This window comes from Anolis carolinensis, chromosome 1 (genome assembly GCF_035594765.1).
Source record: "Anolis carolinensis isolate JA03-04 chromosome 1, rAnoCar3.1.pri, whole genome shotgun sequence".
Lineage (NCBI taxonomy): Eukaryota > Metazoa > Chordata > Lepidosauria > Squamata > Dactyloidae > Anolis > Anolis carolinensis.
This window is the reverse complement of record NC_085841.1, coordinates 143,684,031-143,699,445: the sequence shown is the minus strand read 5'-3', so window position 1 is coordinate 143,699,445 and position 15,415 is coordinate 143,684,031. Positions and strand designations below refer to the sequence as shown.

The following is a 15,415-nucleotide window of genomic DNA, read 5'->3' as shown; positions in this document are numbered from 1 at the left end:
AATGTCTTTCCTGGGAATTGGAATTAGGACAGTCAGAAAAGTCTTAGGGTGGAGGTTGCAGCTAGGAATTGATCATTTCCCCCTTCTAGAACTTTCCTCTGTCAGATTCCAAGACTTCCCATATGGTACTTTGATCCTGAAGAACAGCTTTTTGGCAGGTGGAATTGGGAGGACATGGAAAACCCAGCTGTGAATATAGATATACTACTATAGTGACTTTAAACCTGGACCAACTTGAAAATACTGAAAGCATTTTGTCTTCAACAGGGTTTAAATCTCACCGACATGGCAAGCTTTAAAATATTTTTTTGGCACTTACTGAGGTGAGCACTCGCTTTGCTGTATCTATCTACAGCAGGCCTTCACAATCTGGGGCCTTCCAGATGTTTTGGACTTCGGCTCCCAGAATTCCTGACCATTGGGCAAGTTGACTAGGGCTTCTGGGAGTTAAGAGTATCAAACACCCAGAAGGCTACAAGTTACGCAGGCCTGATCTACAGGCACTTCAGGCTCATCTTGCCTATTTTCTTTTCACTGCAGTTACTTGTGAAACATGCTGCTTCTTCCACAGCAGAGTTTTCAAAATATTCTTTATTTAGCTGTTTCATATCAAAGGCACAACTTAGGCCAGAAAGGTTTAAAAAGAAGCATTTGCCTCCCCCCCCCTTTTTTTGCCTTGTTGATGGCTTCTTAACTTGAATAAATCACTCATTTTCTTTCATGAGCATTGATTATGCCCGTGTCTTTGGATGTATATCACAGTGGCAAAACATGTCATACAAAACACTAGTATCTAGATAATTATTTTTTAACCAGACCTCAAGTATAATCTTGCTCAGAGAGAAATATCTGTACGTATTGAATAGAAACTAGGGATAAAACCCCATTCACATGGGACACATGGGATTATTAAAAATAATATAAAATTTATTATAAGGATATAAATACAGAGTTTAGTTCATACATGGATACACACTGAAGGAGTCTTTTCGTGGCTCATTGCAGAAATAGTTACACTCCTCCTAAATATCCTCCTTTTGAAATGAGAAGATGCTTCAAAAGTGCATAGTTGCAGTATTTCCTCAACTTGCTTCCCCAGTTTCAGAATATAAAGACATTATTCATGGATTTCATTTTTATTATTCCAATATAAATATATATATATAAATATATTTTTAAAAAATCGTTATTTTTCAACAGATCCATAAAATTAAGTCTTGGTGTATGGTAATTTAAATACCACTGTATTAGTTTACACTGTGATGTGATATTTTAATAATTACTTATTTCTAGTTTTGTCTCAGAGATGCTACACACAGGTAGCATATGGCTATGTTTTAAAAGTTTTTAACTGGCCTATAAATGTTTTTTCTAATTTGTGTCTTTCAAATCTGATTAAACTGTAGTTTAAAACAATCTGGAATGGTTGTTCTTTGTCTCTTTCAGGATTGCTAAACAATGTAGAGTACATTAAAAAAGCCATGGTAATATTAAAATTACAGGTTGGAAAGGGAGAGGACTTGGGAAAGGAAAAAATATTTTATTTTCAGACCCAAATATTCTTTCCTTTTCTAAACTGTGGTGTAAGTGGTGTTTCCAGGCTGAATGCCCATTTAGAGTAGATCCAAATAACCGGCAGGAGATTAAGTTCAGTGAAATTGGGTTCTGACTCTGTATGTCAGAAATTGCGCCTGTGTTTTTATATCAACCTTTTGTTCTTCCTATTCCACCAGACTTCTATCTTCCTGATATTGATCGCATGTCATGTTTTTCTCCAACTAGCTGGGGTAAAAAAAGGACCAACATCTTATTTCAGTGGCTCTCTTCCAGTTGTCTCCAGTGACCAGCAGCTTGTGTTTAATATTTTAAGTCCTCCTAATCTCATTGTTTAAAATTATGTTGAGTAGTACAAAAGCTCAAAGCTAAAATTATAGGTCTTAAAAAAAGATAATCAAGTTTTGTGTCATTTGCATTCATCCCAGCACAAAGTCAAAGAATGTGAATTATTAGTTTCCAGTGTTTTTCAGCCTCTTTTTGGGCAAAAGCATTCAAAATCAGTGTGTAAACTGCCATGTCTCTATGACAACTCAGCAACACTGATTTGAGACATTTGTTTTGTAGAAAGTGGGACGAGGGCACCTGATGGTAATCACACATACACACACACACACACACCTATTTTATTTTATTTGGTTGTTTACTAGATTCTCAGACTTCTGACTCGGTGCTACTTAAATGCCTTCTTTTCTTCAAACCAAACTTGAAATTACCTGGAATATAGGTACAAAATCCCAATTCTGTTTTTACAGAGAAAATTTGCTTTCTGAAGGGCAATTAGAATTAGAAAAACCCACATGCCTTTTCTGTAAGTCTTTCTCTTACATTGGAGTTTAAATTTAATTACTGTGTACATATTACTACGTAAGATGTTAAATAGTTCCAAGAGGTATATATGCAATGCATATACAGCTAGCATTTTACATGACTCACGGACACTGTTTTTAGACTTGTAGCCCTACAACCAGGTTATTTCAGTCCTGCAAGTACTGATTCTAGCAATTACCCATAACCTGCTTTTAACTTGTTTATAAAGAGAAGACACTCCTTTTTGTATCTGTGTTGGCAGTGCTAAAGTGTGGATCACTAACTTTGATAGACAAGCAACATGTGAGCAGGCCAGATTATTTTTGTGTGTGTTTAAAACAAATGAATAATAACTGATTTTGCAATAAAAACTATGCCATGCAGCTTATATTGATAAGATAGTGGTTCTAATTCTGCATGTGCTGAAATCCAGTTTAAGGTTTTATGAGCTCTTAAGGGTAATGCAATTCAATTGGCAGTGCTGGAAGCAAATTCTATTGAGTATTACAGGATGTAACGCTTAAACCTGTATAGGATTATTGTTTTATTTGTACTTTTAACAGTGGATGCATCTACTGTAGAACTAATGTTGTTTGATGCTGCTTGAACTGCTATGGAATCCTGAGATTTGTAGTTTGGTGTGGCGCATTTAGAGTGAAGTCAGACTGCATTTATTCGACAGTTCATATGCACCCTCAGTTGCCAAATAAAGCTCAAAAGACAAGAAGGATGTCAGAGAACACTGAAAAAATGCATTATTCCTATTGGAACTAACCTAGAAATGCAGCTATAAAAGTACAATAAACTACACAGTGAGCCACAGAGTAAAAGCTACCACTGTTTAAAAAGTAACTATGAAAGGCAGGTAAAAGCCTTGGGGAAAAGAAGCTTTGCCTGTTACTTAAAAGCTGCTTTGAGGAGAGGAATCAACATGAGCTGAGAAAACTGAAAAACTGCAGACATCACCTATTTTCCTAAAATAAAGGGCAAAGTACCTTGGTGCAAGTCAGAAGGTCACAGAACCAACAAAGGAAGTGTATTTGAACACTACTGGCAATAGAACAGCATGCTCTGCAACTGAAGGAAGTGGACTAGCACACTAGAACTAATGCAGTTTGGCACCAGTTTAACTCCCATGGCTCAATGTTATTGGGACCCTATTAGTTTGGTGACACACCAGCACCCAGACAGACAGAAGGTCTGCAGACCTTGTCAAACTACAACTCCCATGAATCCATAGCACTGATCTATAACACTTAACATAGTGTCGAACTGCATTCATTCTACTGTGTAGAGCTACCCTTAGAAACAAACTGACAGACAGTAAATCTTCAGAATTACTCCACAATTTCCCTGCAGGTTCCTAGATTAGGTTCAATGGCAAGATTACTTATATAGATCACCGCAGTACTTGGGAGCTTCATAAGAGCAAGGATCGTTGAAACAAAGTAGCTCTTGGCTAAGACTGTTTTCAGATCAAAATAGTCCAGTGTTACCAGTCCAAAGGAATAGACGGGAAAACACAGGAGAGTTATAAGAGAAATATGGGGACTGTTCCATTATCTGGGTGGAGGCCACACAGGGGTGCTAGAGAAAGGATAGTTGGGGGCGGGGGGAAGGGGGTTGAAGGGGTTAAAAACCATTTCCTCCTGTTTTCCTGTTATTCCCCCCAGCCATGTTGTGGAAACAACCATAGTTTACGATATGGGAAAGGGCAGGAGGATAACCAGTGAAAATGGAGAAAATGGTTTTCCTCCTTCAACCTCCCCCCCTCCCCCCCAATAAAATAGACAACCTTTCTCTGTCTAGGCCCCCTTTTGGAGTCTGCTCGGATAAGGGAACGGTACTGAAATATGTTTCCTGGATCTGGAGTGAAATTTCATGAAGGACCTGGGAGGATACAAGCCTTGTCTATTATTACTACATTTATGTTTATTGTGTTTATTTATACATAAATGTAGTAGTAGTAGTAATAATAATAATAATAATAATTTTGTGATACGAAATCCAGCATATATATCTCGTTTGCTGTGTCATATTATGTCTTTGTGTCAATAATTATAATACAGTAGAGTCTCACTTATCCAAGCTAAACGGGTCGGAAGAAGCTTGGATAAGCGAATATCTTGGATAATAAGGAGGGATTAAGGAAAAGCCTATTAAACATCAAATTAGGTTATGATTTTACAAATTAAGCACCAAAACATCATGTTATGCAACAAATTTGACAGAAAAAGTAGTTCAATACGCAGTAATGTTATGTTGTAATTACTGTATTTGCGAATTTAGCACCAAAATATCACAATATATTGAAAACATTGACTACCAAAATGGCTTGGATTATCCAGAGGCTTGGATAAGCGAGGCTTGGATTAGTGAGACTCTACTGTAATACCTTATAGGTCCATGTTACTTTCAAAAAGACAGCTTTTCTTCATCCCTTGGACAATTACATTTCATTGAACTTAATTATTTCAAAGCACTCTTGAATACTCTTGATGGTATTCTGAAGCCCTTCCACACAGCTGAATAAAATCCCACGTTTTCTGCTTTGAACCGGAATGTATGGCAGTGTAGACTCAGAAAACCCAGTTCAAGACAGCTATTGTGGGATTTTCTGCCTTGATATTCAGGATTATATGGCTGTGTGGAAGGGCCATACACTGCCATACAAAATCCAGGTTATTTGCTTTGAACTGGATTATCTGGCAGTGTAGCCTCATATAATCCAGTTCAAAGCAGATAATGTGGATTATCTACTTTGATAATCTGGATTATATTACAACGTAGAAGGGGCCTCAAATTCTGGTCTTCCTGATACGTTGAACTTCAGCCTCCTGCATTCCTGAATGCTGGCTAAGCTGGGCTGGGAGCTGAAACTGAAGGGTGCATCAACACTGTAGAAACAATACAGTTTGACAAACTTTTGCTGCCATGCCTTGAGGCTATGGGATCCTGAGGGCCCTTCCACACAGCCCTATATCCCAGAATATCAAGGCAGAAAATTCCACATTATCTGGGGACTCAGATAACCCAGTCCAAAGCAGATATTATGGGATTTTTAGCCTTGATATTCTGAGATATAGGGCTGTGTCCTGCCCCCGTCACCACTCGCTGATCGCCATGGGATTTTTGTAGGTTTGTTTTTATTTTTCTTGGAAGACGCCTGTGCGTGATTTTTTTAATGTGTGGAGGTCGGTGCACGGCCGGTCAACACACAATCTTCACAGATTGAGGTCCCAGCAGTGGTGTGATTAATACAACGAGAGTGGCTTCTCAGTCTGTTGCAGCCTTCTTCACAGCTGTTGTAACATGTACCAAGGTATTGCCCGCCTGCTCCGCCATTGAGGTCTTTGGGTCTTCACCTAAGTAAGTAAGTAAGTAAGGGCTGTGTGGAAGGTCCCTGAGTTGTAGTTTTACAAGGCCTCCTCTGCCAAAGTGGGTTGGTCCCTCTTCAAACTACACCTTTGGCCCCTTTCACACATCTGAATAAAATCCCACATTTTCTGCTTTGAACTGGAATATATGGCAGTGTGGACTCAGGTAACCCAGGGTCCTTCCACACAGGCATGTAATCCAGAATATCAAGTCAGAAAATCCCACAGTATCTGCTTTGAACTGGGTTATCTGAGTACACACTGCCCTATATTCGAGTTCAAAGTAGAAAATGTGGGATTTTATCCAGCTGTGCAGAAGGGCTCCCAGGCCTGCTCCGGTTTCCGTGGCAACGTCTTCAAGCCTTGCTGGCTGGCGTGCCCGCCTCTCTCGGATCACGTGACCGCGTATTTTCGGGAGGGGGGGCTGGCCGGCGAGAGGAGGAAGGAGGAGTCAAAATGGCCGCTGTCTCAATCTCCTCAAAGAGGTGCCTCGGGGAGACGAGCGTTTGCCAGTAACGCCCAGGCGCTCGCTTTCTGTTGTAGCACCATCCTCAGCTTCTCCTCTTCTTCCGCAGCTGTTCCTGCTGGTAAGTAAACAAGGGCCTGGGGGGTTTGAGGAAGGGACGACGAGGGGCTTGGTGGTCGCACAAAGCACCAGACAAAGGCAGGGGAGCCGCCCAGGCAGACTCCCGTTTCGGGCGAGGTGTCCTCCCTTCCCCCTCAGCCTGCTCGCGCCGAGGGAAAGAGGGCTCTTCAGCAAGCTTATTGATGCTGGGGCTTGAACAGCCTCCTTCTAGCCTTTCCTGTCAGGCTCAAAGACGTCTTGTTCTCTTCGTTTTTCAACTCTCTGCATTTGCAACCGGCAATTCTATCCCATACAGGTTGACATTCGGGGTTGTATGTTTTCCGGGCTGTATGGCCATGTTCCAGAAGCATTATCTCCTAATGTTTCGCCCACATCTATAGCAGGCATCCTCAGAAGTTGTGAGGTTGGCATATACACATTACAGTTATGTGTATGTGAAACTGGTTATTTAATCCTAAACAGGTTGGCATGACTATATACAGATTACAGTTATGTGGATGTGAAACTGTCTACTTAATCCTCTACAGGTTGGCATTACTATATACACATTACAATTATATGGATGTGAAACTGGCGATTTAATCCTATACAGGTCGGCATTGTTGTATGCACATTACAGTTATGTGTATGTGAAACTTTCTATTAAATCTTATACAGATTGGCATGACTCTGTACACATTACAGTTATGTGGATGTGAAACTAGCTATTTCATTCTATACAGGTTGACGTGACTATATGCACATTACCGTTATGTTGATGTGAAATTGGCTATTTAATCCTATACAGGTTGGTATAACTATATACATATTGGCAATGCTATATATATATTGGGTTCCCAATCTTAAAAATGCATATATCCGTAACTGCTTATACATATTGAGTATTTCTTATCTGAAATACTTGGCATCAAAAGTGCATGGGATTTTGGAGGGAATGCCTGGATTGGTAATACATACATGATATCTTAGAGATGGCACCCAAGTCTAAATTTAACATTCATTTCTGTTTCGTATATATTCTATACATATTGCAAGGAAGACAGTTTTATACATAAGATTTTAAGCTATTTTGTACATGATACAGCCACCCAAATGGGCAATTTTGAATGTTGGAATATTTTGAATTTCCGTATAAGGGATTCTCAACCTGTATTTTAGAGGAAGGACCTGGGAAAAGCACCTTTGAGGGAAAACTCTCATGCAATTGAGGGAATGGCTATTACTTCGTAGGCGACTTGAAGGTGCACACAAATGTATGTAGGTAGAAAAATTAATTTTGAAAAACCATAAATGTGGGCAGGAAGTTGCTGTTATCATTTCCATGACAGTTCACTATAATTGAAGTTGACAAAGCCACTTTGAATCCCAAGTTGTTTTGGGGGGAAGCAGGTTGTACATAATAATAACAATAATTATGATGGTGATGTTTCAGCAGTATGTTTTGTAAGCAAGAAATTGCAAAAGGTGTGCTGCCTTAGTGTTAGTTCTATATATTTTTGAGTAGATATGTCAAGTTCTCATCTTTCCTATGTGTGTAGTACAGCTTCACCCTCTCCACTTTTTGACACAATGCATCTGTTAATGGTGATCACTTTTTAGTGGAGAGTACTGTAATTGCTTTCTTTCTGAGAAAACAGCTGCCCTGTGTGTATCACGATAATAAGGAGTGTTGCATGCCTGACAAACAGTTTTGTGCTCCCATAAAATATTGAGAGATTATTAGCACTGACCTTAAAATTTCCAAGCGAGTATGGATGGATATGTCTTATTGTAACATAAGTGTTTTATTCGTTATAATGTGTGATTACTAAATTAACTTCATCTTCATTGTGACAAATATCCTTTGAATATACAGTTGCCTGTCTTCATTTGTGGTTAAGCATTTGTGGATTTGAGTATTCATGGATTGCTCAGTTTGCCATCATCTCTGCTGCTGCTGGAAACACGACTGAAAAAAAAATCTCTATAAGCATTTTTAGGTCCCCCAGTACTACTTTGGTCAGCTTCCTCCAGATGCTGACCACAAAATAGATTTGGAAGACCTACAAATGCCAAGAGAAGTGTTTTCTCAGGTAACCCCCCCCCCCCCCCAAAAAAAACAACAACCTTATATTAGTAGTTTTTCTACTTTTGCAGGAAAAAACTACTAATATAAAATTGTCATTTTTCCCCTTATATGTTGTTGACTGATAGCATATTGAGCAGTGTTGAGAGCTGCAAATGCAGAAGAGGAATTGGGAGATGGGAAAACTGGATAAATTTTGAATTGAAGTTTTACATTTAGGTTGTATTTGGAAGGAATGATCTTAAAAATGCCAATGATGTAAAGTTTCACAGGAAAAGGCATCCTAGATAGATTCTCTCAGATGATTCATTGACTTTGTCTCATTTGACTGTGATAGGAAAATCATTAGCTTGGTCCTGGCCAAAAGTAGTAGTCCTAAATATAGCACTTATTTCAAAGTATGAGACATATCATATGTTGAGTCATCATCCAGTAAATGCTAACGAAGCACATGCTCATGAAGTTTTTCCATTTTTACTGGTCTTTAAGGTGCCATAAGACTTACTGGGCTGGACCCAGACTTTTCCCTTTTAGGTTTTTATCAGATAGATAGATAGTGACCCAGTAGTTACTACTGATGAGAAACAAGTCATGCCAGACTAATCTGATCTCTTTTTTCAATAGAGTTATGAGTTGGGTCGAGACAGGGAACGCTGTGGATGTAGCGTACCTGGATTTCAGTAAGGCCTTCCACAAGGTCCCCCACAACCTTCTGGCAAACAAACTAGTAAAATGTGGGCTAGACAAAACTACAGTTAGGTGGATCTGTAATTGGCTAAGCGAACGAACCCAAAGGGTACTCACCAATGTGTCATCTTCATCTTGGAAAGAAGTGACTAGTGGAGTGCTGCAGGGTTCCGTCCTGGGCCCGGTTCTGTTCAACAGGAGCAGAATTCAAAATGATCTTAACAGACTAGAGAGATGGGCCGAAACTAACAAAATGAAGTTCAACAGGGACAAATGCAAGATACTTCACTTTGGCAGAAAAAATGGAATGCAAAGATACAGAATGGGGGATGCCTGGCTCAACAGCAGTACGTGTGAAAAAGATCTTTGAGTCCTCATGAGCCAGCGATGTGACATGGCTGCTAAAAAAGCCAATGGGATTCTGGCCTGCATAAATAGGGGTATAGCATCTAGATCCAGGGAAGTCATGCTCCCCCTTTATTCTGCCTTGGTCAGACCACACCTGGAATACTGTGTCCAATTCTGGGCACCGCAATTGAAGGGAGATGTTGACAAGCTGGAAAGCGTCCAGAGGAGGGCAACTAAAATGATCAAGGGTCTGGAGAACAAACCCTATGAGTAGTTTAAAAAACTGGGCATGTTTAGCCTGCAGAAGAGAAGGCTGAGAGGAGACATGATAGCCATGTACAAATACGTGAAGGGTAGTCATAGGGAGGAGGGAGCAAGCTTGTTTTCTGCTGCCCTGCAGAGTAGGACACGGAGCAATGGCTTCAAACTACAGGAAAGGAGATTCCACCTGAACATCAGGAAGAACTTCCTCACTGTGAGAGCTGTTCGGCAGTGGAACTCTCTCCCCCGGATTGATTTGCTGCTTCTTGGCAGGGGGTTGGACTGGATGGCCCATGAGGTCTCTTCCAACTCTACTATAATAATAATAATAATAATCATCATCATCATCATCTTTATTTATACCCCGCCACCATCTCCCCAACGGGGACTCGGGGTGGCTTACATGTGGCCATGCCCAGAACAATACAATATCACAGAATATAAATAAAACAACAAATCATAACACATTAAACAATACAATAAAAGATAATATACACTACATTAAGCAAAATCAAAGGAACAATAAAACCAAGGGCGGGCTACATGAACACTAGGTTAAAAACTCGAGGTGAGAAAGGGAATAGGAATAAACCACAGAAAACAGGGTCATAAAGTAGTGGTGCAATCTGGAGGACAGATATTGGAGGAGAGTAACAGAAGGGATGTATGCAGTAATTACTCTCCAAAAGCACAACGGAAGAGCCATGTTTTCAAATCTTTCTTAAAGGCTGCTAATGTCGGGGCTTGCCTAATCTCACCTATTCTTTGATTCTATGGTGCACCATTTTGGCCAGGTCCCCTTCATGTATCTCTACTACTTGAGCTGCTCCAACATCCATTAATATTCTGCAGCATCTTTGATGGGGAGGGGTGAGGCTTTACAGAGAAGAAAGAATCTGACATAATGTCAGACAAGCCATGTTCTTGTAGTGCCAGCAGAACGCCATTGAGCCCAGCGCTGAAACTAGCTCATCCTGTCTATTGTTTTGTTATAGTTGTTTATCTGTGCCTTTCAGTCGTTTCTGATAGATGGCTGGCGGTCCTAAGACAGCCTTGTCATATGCTTTTCTTGGCAAGATTTGCTCAGAAGAGAACTTAATGTTGCCTCCCTCTGAGGCTGAGAAAATATGACTTGGCAAACATCACCCAGTGAATTTCCTTCACCGGGTGACCAAATAAGGATTCAAACCCTGGTCTTCAGAGTTGAGTCCAATGCTAAAACTACTGTATTATTAGTATTATATTGTATTACAAAATAATATTAATATTATATGCATATACAATATATTATAATATTATATACTATTGTAAATTATATTGTATATACACACACACACACACATATATAATTAGTCTAGCATGTTACTGTTGAGAGAGGCCTACTACAGACCCTTTTGAAACTGGATAATAGTGAACTCTGTATTTTTTCTATACGTAGACTGGATGCACTCTAGGCCCACAAACACTTTTAGAGTGGGGATATTTTGGGGGAAAGTGGCAAGTAAAACAATAGATATAAAATCCACGGATAACAGTGTCATATTGTATGGCATTATTGAAAAACTTTTCTGGTTAGCCTGCTCCACATGATGTTTCTGATTATGGGTTTTGCTACTCCCACCTTCTTAATATCTTCGTGATACCTGTTTTTATCATGTTCTGTGACTTTCTTGTAAATATTTGAATATATGTTAGGGCAGGGGTTCTCAACATGTGGGTCCCCAGATGTTTTGGCTTTCAACTCCCAGAAATCCTTGCAGCTGGTAAACTGGCTGGGATTTCTGGGAGTTGTAGGCCAAAATACCTGGGGACCCACAGATTGAAAACCACTGTGGTAGTGTCACGAATAAGTATTTTTCTGCATTCATTATGTTTGCTTGAACTGTATTTAACCTTGGATCATTTTCCAACTTTTTGATCTAGCATTTATCTTGGGATTAATTGTAAGGTTCATGTCTCAGAGCTTCTTTCTTGTATTTATAGTATTTATACCCCTCTTTTCAGTTATAAAGGCTGAAGCAGCTTTCAAATCATTAATTTGACAGTATCCTGCCTTCACTTTACAATCTAAGTACTAGTAAGACAAAAGGAAAAAGGGGATAGAAGTGGGGGAGGGAATTGAGTGCAGCAGTTTTTTTGAAATATTTGCAGAAAAAGTTTTAATGCTAATTATTAAACTATTTGTGAAATATTTTAATATCATTACAGCTATTCCCAGTTTTGTAATTATGACTTAGAAAGCATTTTACTTCAATAATGCTAACAGCAATCATACCATCCTACCTTTTTCCTTGTTTGGGACTAAAGGAAGGTCATAACAGATTAAAACATAGTTAAAATTGACAAAATATAGAAGTAAAAAGTGATTAAACATTTTAAAAGTAATTAAACACACACACAAATAAACACAACAAATAACATTTGTATATGTACTTTGATTGGAAAAAGATGATCTGGAAATCTTTCAGTAGTCTTTCTACCATTGATACCTGGGATCAATGTGATAGCTAGCTGATGCTTCTTCTTACTACTGTTAAATGATTGCTTTATATCTCAGCTAACATAGATATTACATATTTATGTGGCATCACTTATTTTTTGAATTTGGGGCAATACTTAAGTTTGTCTTATTGTAATGGGGAGCAACACTTTGTAATACACTCATTACAAAATAGTTAGATGTAATTATTAGTTGCTTGTTGTTTCCAAACTCCAGGCGAGGCATTACTTGTCATGTATGACAGTGTTGCAGTTCAAAGTACACTGTTTAATTAGTATTTGCCTGACATCAGTGGTCCAGTGTACTACTTATAAGTAGTAAATTCTACAGGCTATAGATCATGTTTGACCTATACAATATTAATTCACTGAGACTGAATGTGAATTAACATGCAATAGAATTTATTTTTGCTCCCTAGGAAGTTGAAGACCTGTGAGAAAGTTAGATTACACAGGGGCTTAATGTTTTGCCACTGAAGAATCTATAAAGTTATTTCTTGGGCTTAAGCCGACATAAAGCTGTTTTCGGTTTTAAGCAGGAAATACAACTTCATCTGAAATGCTATCTCAGCATCTGGACTTTCTGCCCTTTAAGGTGCTTTTTGGGGGAGGTCATCATTATTCCATTACCTTAGAATCTGTTTATCTAAGGATTGATTCAACTGCTATTCAGACTAAGATGCTTTTAATATTGCATGTATATGCATTGCGATCAACTTTAGGTTGTGTGTGTCTGTTGTATGTTTTGTGCCTGGTGGAAAGACAGACAGCTATGTACACTTTATTCTTTTACATATCTGTATTTAGCCAATAAAGCAATATAAAAATGATAACACGGTGAGCAAAAATTCACAACCCAGTCCACCAGAGCTAAGCCATGATTATTTGACTCCAAAAGTAACAGATGGGGAGAAAAGAGAAAAGTAACTTGGCATCAAAATGAGAACAAAGTGTGGGCAGGTCAGGCATCTGTAGTGCATTCCTTAACCAGGGTATCTCAGCAGAGAAGGCCCTTTCTCGGTCGCCATATAAAGTTTTATTCCAGTTGGAGGGATATATAGCAGGCATGTTTAGAAAGAGGTGCTTCCCCAAAGTTAAGATTCTTCAGTATTGTTTTATTATCCGGGAGGAGGCTACAAGGAGCACTAGACAAAAAAGGATAGTCAATTTTACAGGATGGAGGTGAGGGGGAGGGGTTGAAGAAGTTAAGCCATTTCTCCCTGTTTTCCTGTTATTCCTTCCACTCATGCCCCTGTCATCGAAGCGATCCTAGTTTATAATATGGAAAAGGGGAGGGGGGAATAACCAGTGAAAATGGGGAAAATGGTTTTCCTTCTTCAACTCCGTCTCTCCCATAAAATGGATTATCCTTCTCTGTGCAGGCCCCCTTTTGGAGTCCGCCCAGATAATGGGACAGTACCAATTCTTATTTTTCTTTAGTGCTTCGTATTTCATATATTCATTGTAGCCAATTGTCCAAAATGTTGACTGTTAGTGTATTTCATTCTTAGAGATGTGTGTTTTAGGGGAAATATTAGCAGTAACTATTTATTTGGAAATTGTTTATTTATTTTGGTGCCGTTTATTTGTGTGCCTTTCTTAGTTCCTTTTTTCTTTTTTTATCTTGATGGCATGAAATTCTCCAAGAAAATATTGCAGTCATAGCTAGCCTTTGAGGCACGTGGGATAGTTTTTGAAGGGCTATCTATCCCAACAGATTGTGTTACTGCTGTATTACTGCTGCATCACTTACCGGTACCTTTTTCTGTATTACTGCTGCATCAGTTACATTTCTGCCTCTTTGATTTAAATGGAAGCTGGAGTAAAAGATGTAACATCAAAAAGAATTCATGACTAGTGTAGCAACTATATTATCAGTAAAAGAAATAAGCAAAATGTATATAGGTTGAAATAGCAGTTGCCTTTCCATCTGTAGTGAAAATAGTTTCATTAAGCTTCTTTGAGAAGATGACAGTACCCTTGAATAGCTGCTAACCCAAAATTGTTGTTGCCATTTCTGTTTTATCTTACTGAATACTAAGTGAACATTTTTTTTTTATGATGCCAGGTTCGGGTTGGAGGAATGGGAGTTTGCTCTGGTTGTGGGTCCTTATTATGTTGCGGGTGTTCTTGAAATCTTTATACCATATTGGGTAGCTCAGAGCTAAGTAATGTCAGAGTGAAGATCTATGATGTGTTGGGTAGAGTGTATTTTTTAAGTTATCACTTTATACTATGTATTAATTCCAGAAGAAAATAAATTCATTGTATTTTACACACGTTGTTGTTACTCTTGTTGTGGTATGTCTAATACTAGACCAGATTAAATATATATTACTACTGAGGTTTACCTCCAATTACTTATTTATTTATTTATTACAATATTTATATCCCGCCCTTCTCACCCAACAGGGGACTCAGGGCGGCTTACAATAAAACAGACATATAAAAACAGTACAATACACTATAAATCAGTTAAAAAATTAACTTACATATAACATTCATAAAATGCATTTATAAAATATAGATAGGCGTGTACAAGTTTAAAAGACTGGGTCTGTCAATTGAGTTCCAGCATACATAATAGTAATTAATGCTGCTGATTCTTATTCGAAAGCCTGGCCCCACAACCAAGTTTTTACCTTCCTACGGAAGGATAGGAGGGAGGGAGCCTGCCTGATTTCAATGGGGAGGGCATTCCATAGGCGGGGAGCCACTACTGAAAAGGCCCTGTCTCTCGTCCCCGCCAGCCGCACCTGTGAGGCTGACGGGACCACGAGCAGGGCCTCATCCGACGATCTTAAGCTTTGAGGTGGGTCATAGCGGGAGACACGTTCGGACAGATAAGCTGTTAATACAGTTCACGATTCCACTGATCATCAGTGGAGTGGAAAGCCAGTGTGGTAATGGCAGGTTCACTGTTGTTGGCACATTGCAAAAGTTACCATTGGCAAAGTCTCAACCTCAGTTTGTTCATCCAAGTCTGGGATGGTTCATTGAACAAGCAGCAAAAATGTTAAACTACAAGTGCTATGAGCTCATGTTTATGTGGTCTGGCGCAGTAGAATTTTGATAACAACAAGTAGCTGGATTCAAACATGTCGAGTAATAATAATTTCTTGTGTTTATGATTTCTTTAATATGTAATGTACTAGATAAATTACCTTCCTAATTCTATAGTTATCCTGTTTATATTGTTTTATCCATTCCTTTCTTCTTCCTTTTCCT

General features: G+C 39.0%; 1 protein-coding gene across 8 annotated transcripts in view; it reads left to right on the top strand.

The window, feature by feature from the left end:
• Positions 1–6,168: 6,168 nt before the first annotated feature.
• Positions 6,169–15,415, top strand: part of kidins220 (kinase D interacting substrate 220) — a 65,989-nt gene continuing 56,742 nt past the window's right edge. For all 8 annotated transcript variants that reach the window (XM_003215389.4, XM_062983501.1, XM_008117755.3 and 5 more), the window contains exon 1: positions 6,169–6,328. The gene's annotated coding sequence lies outside the window, so the exon portion shown is untranslated. The remainder of the gene's footprint in view (positions 6,329–15,415) is intronic.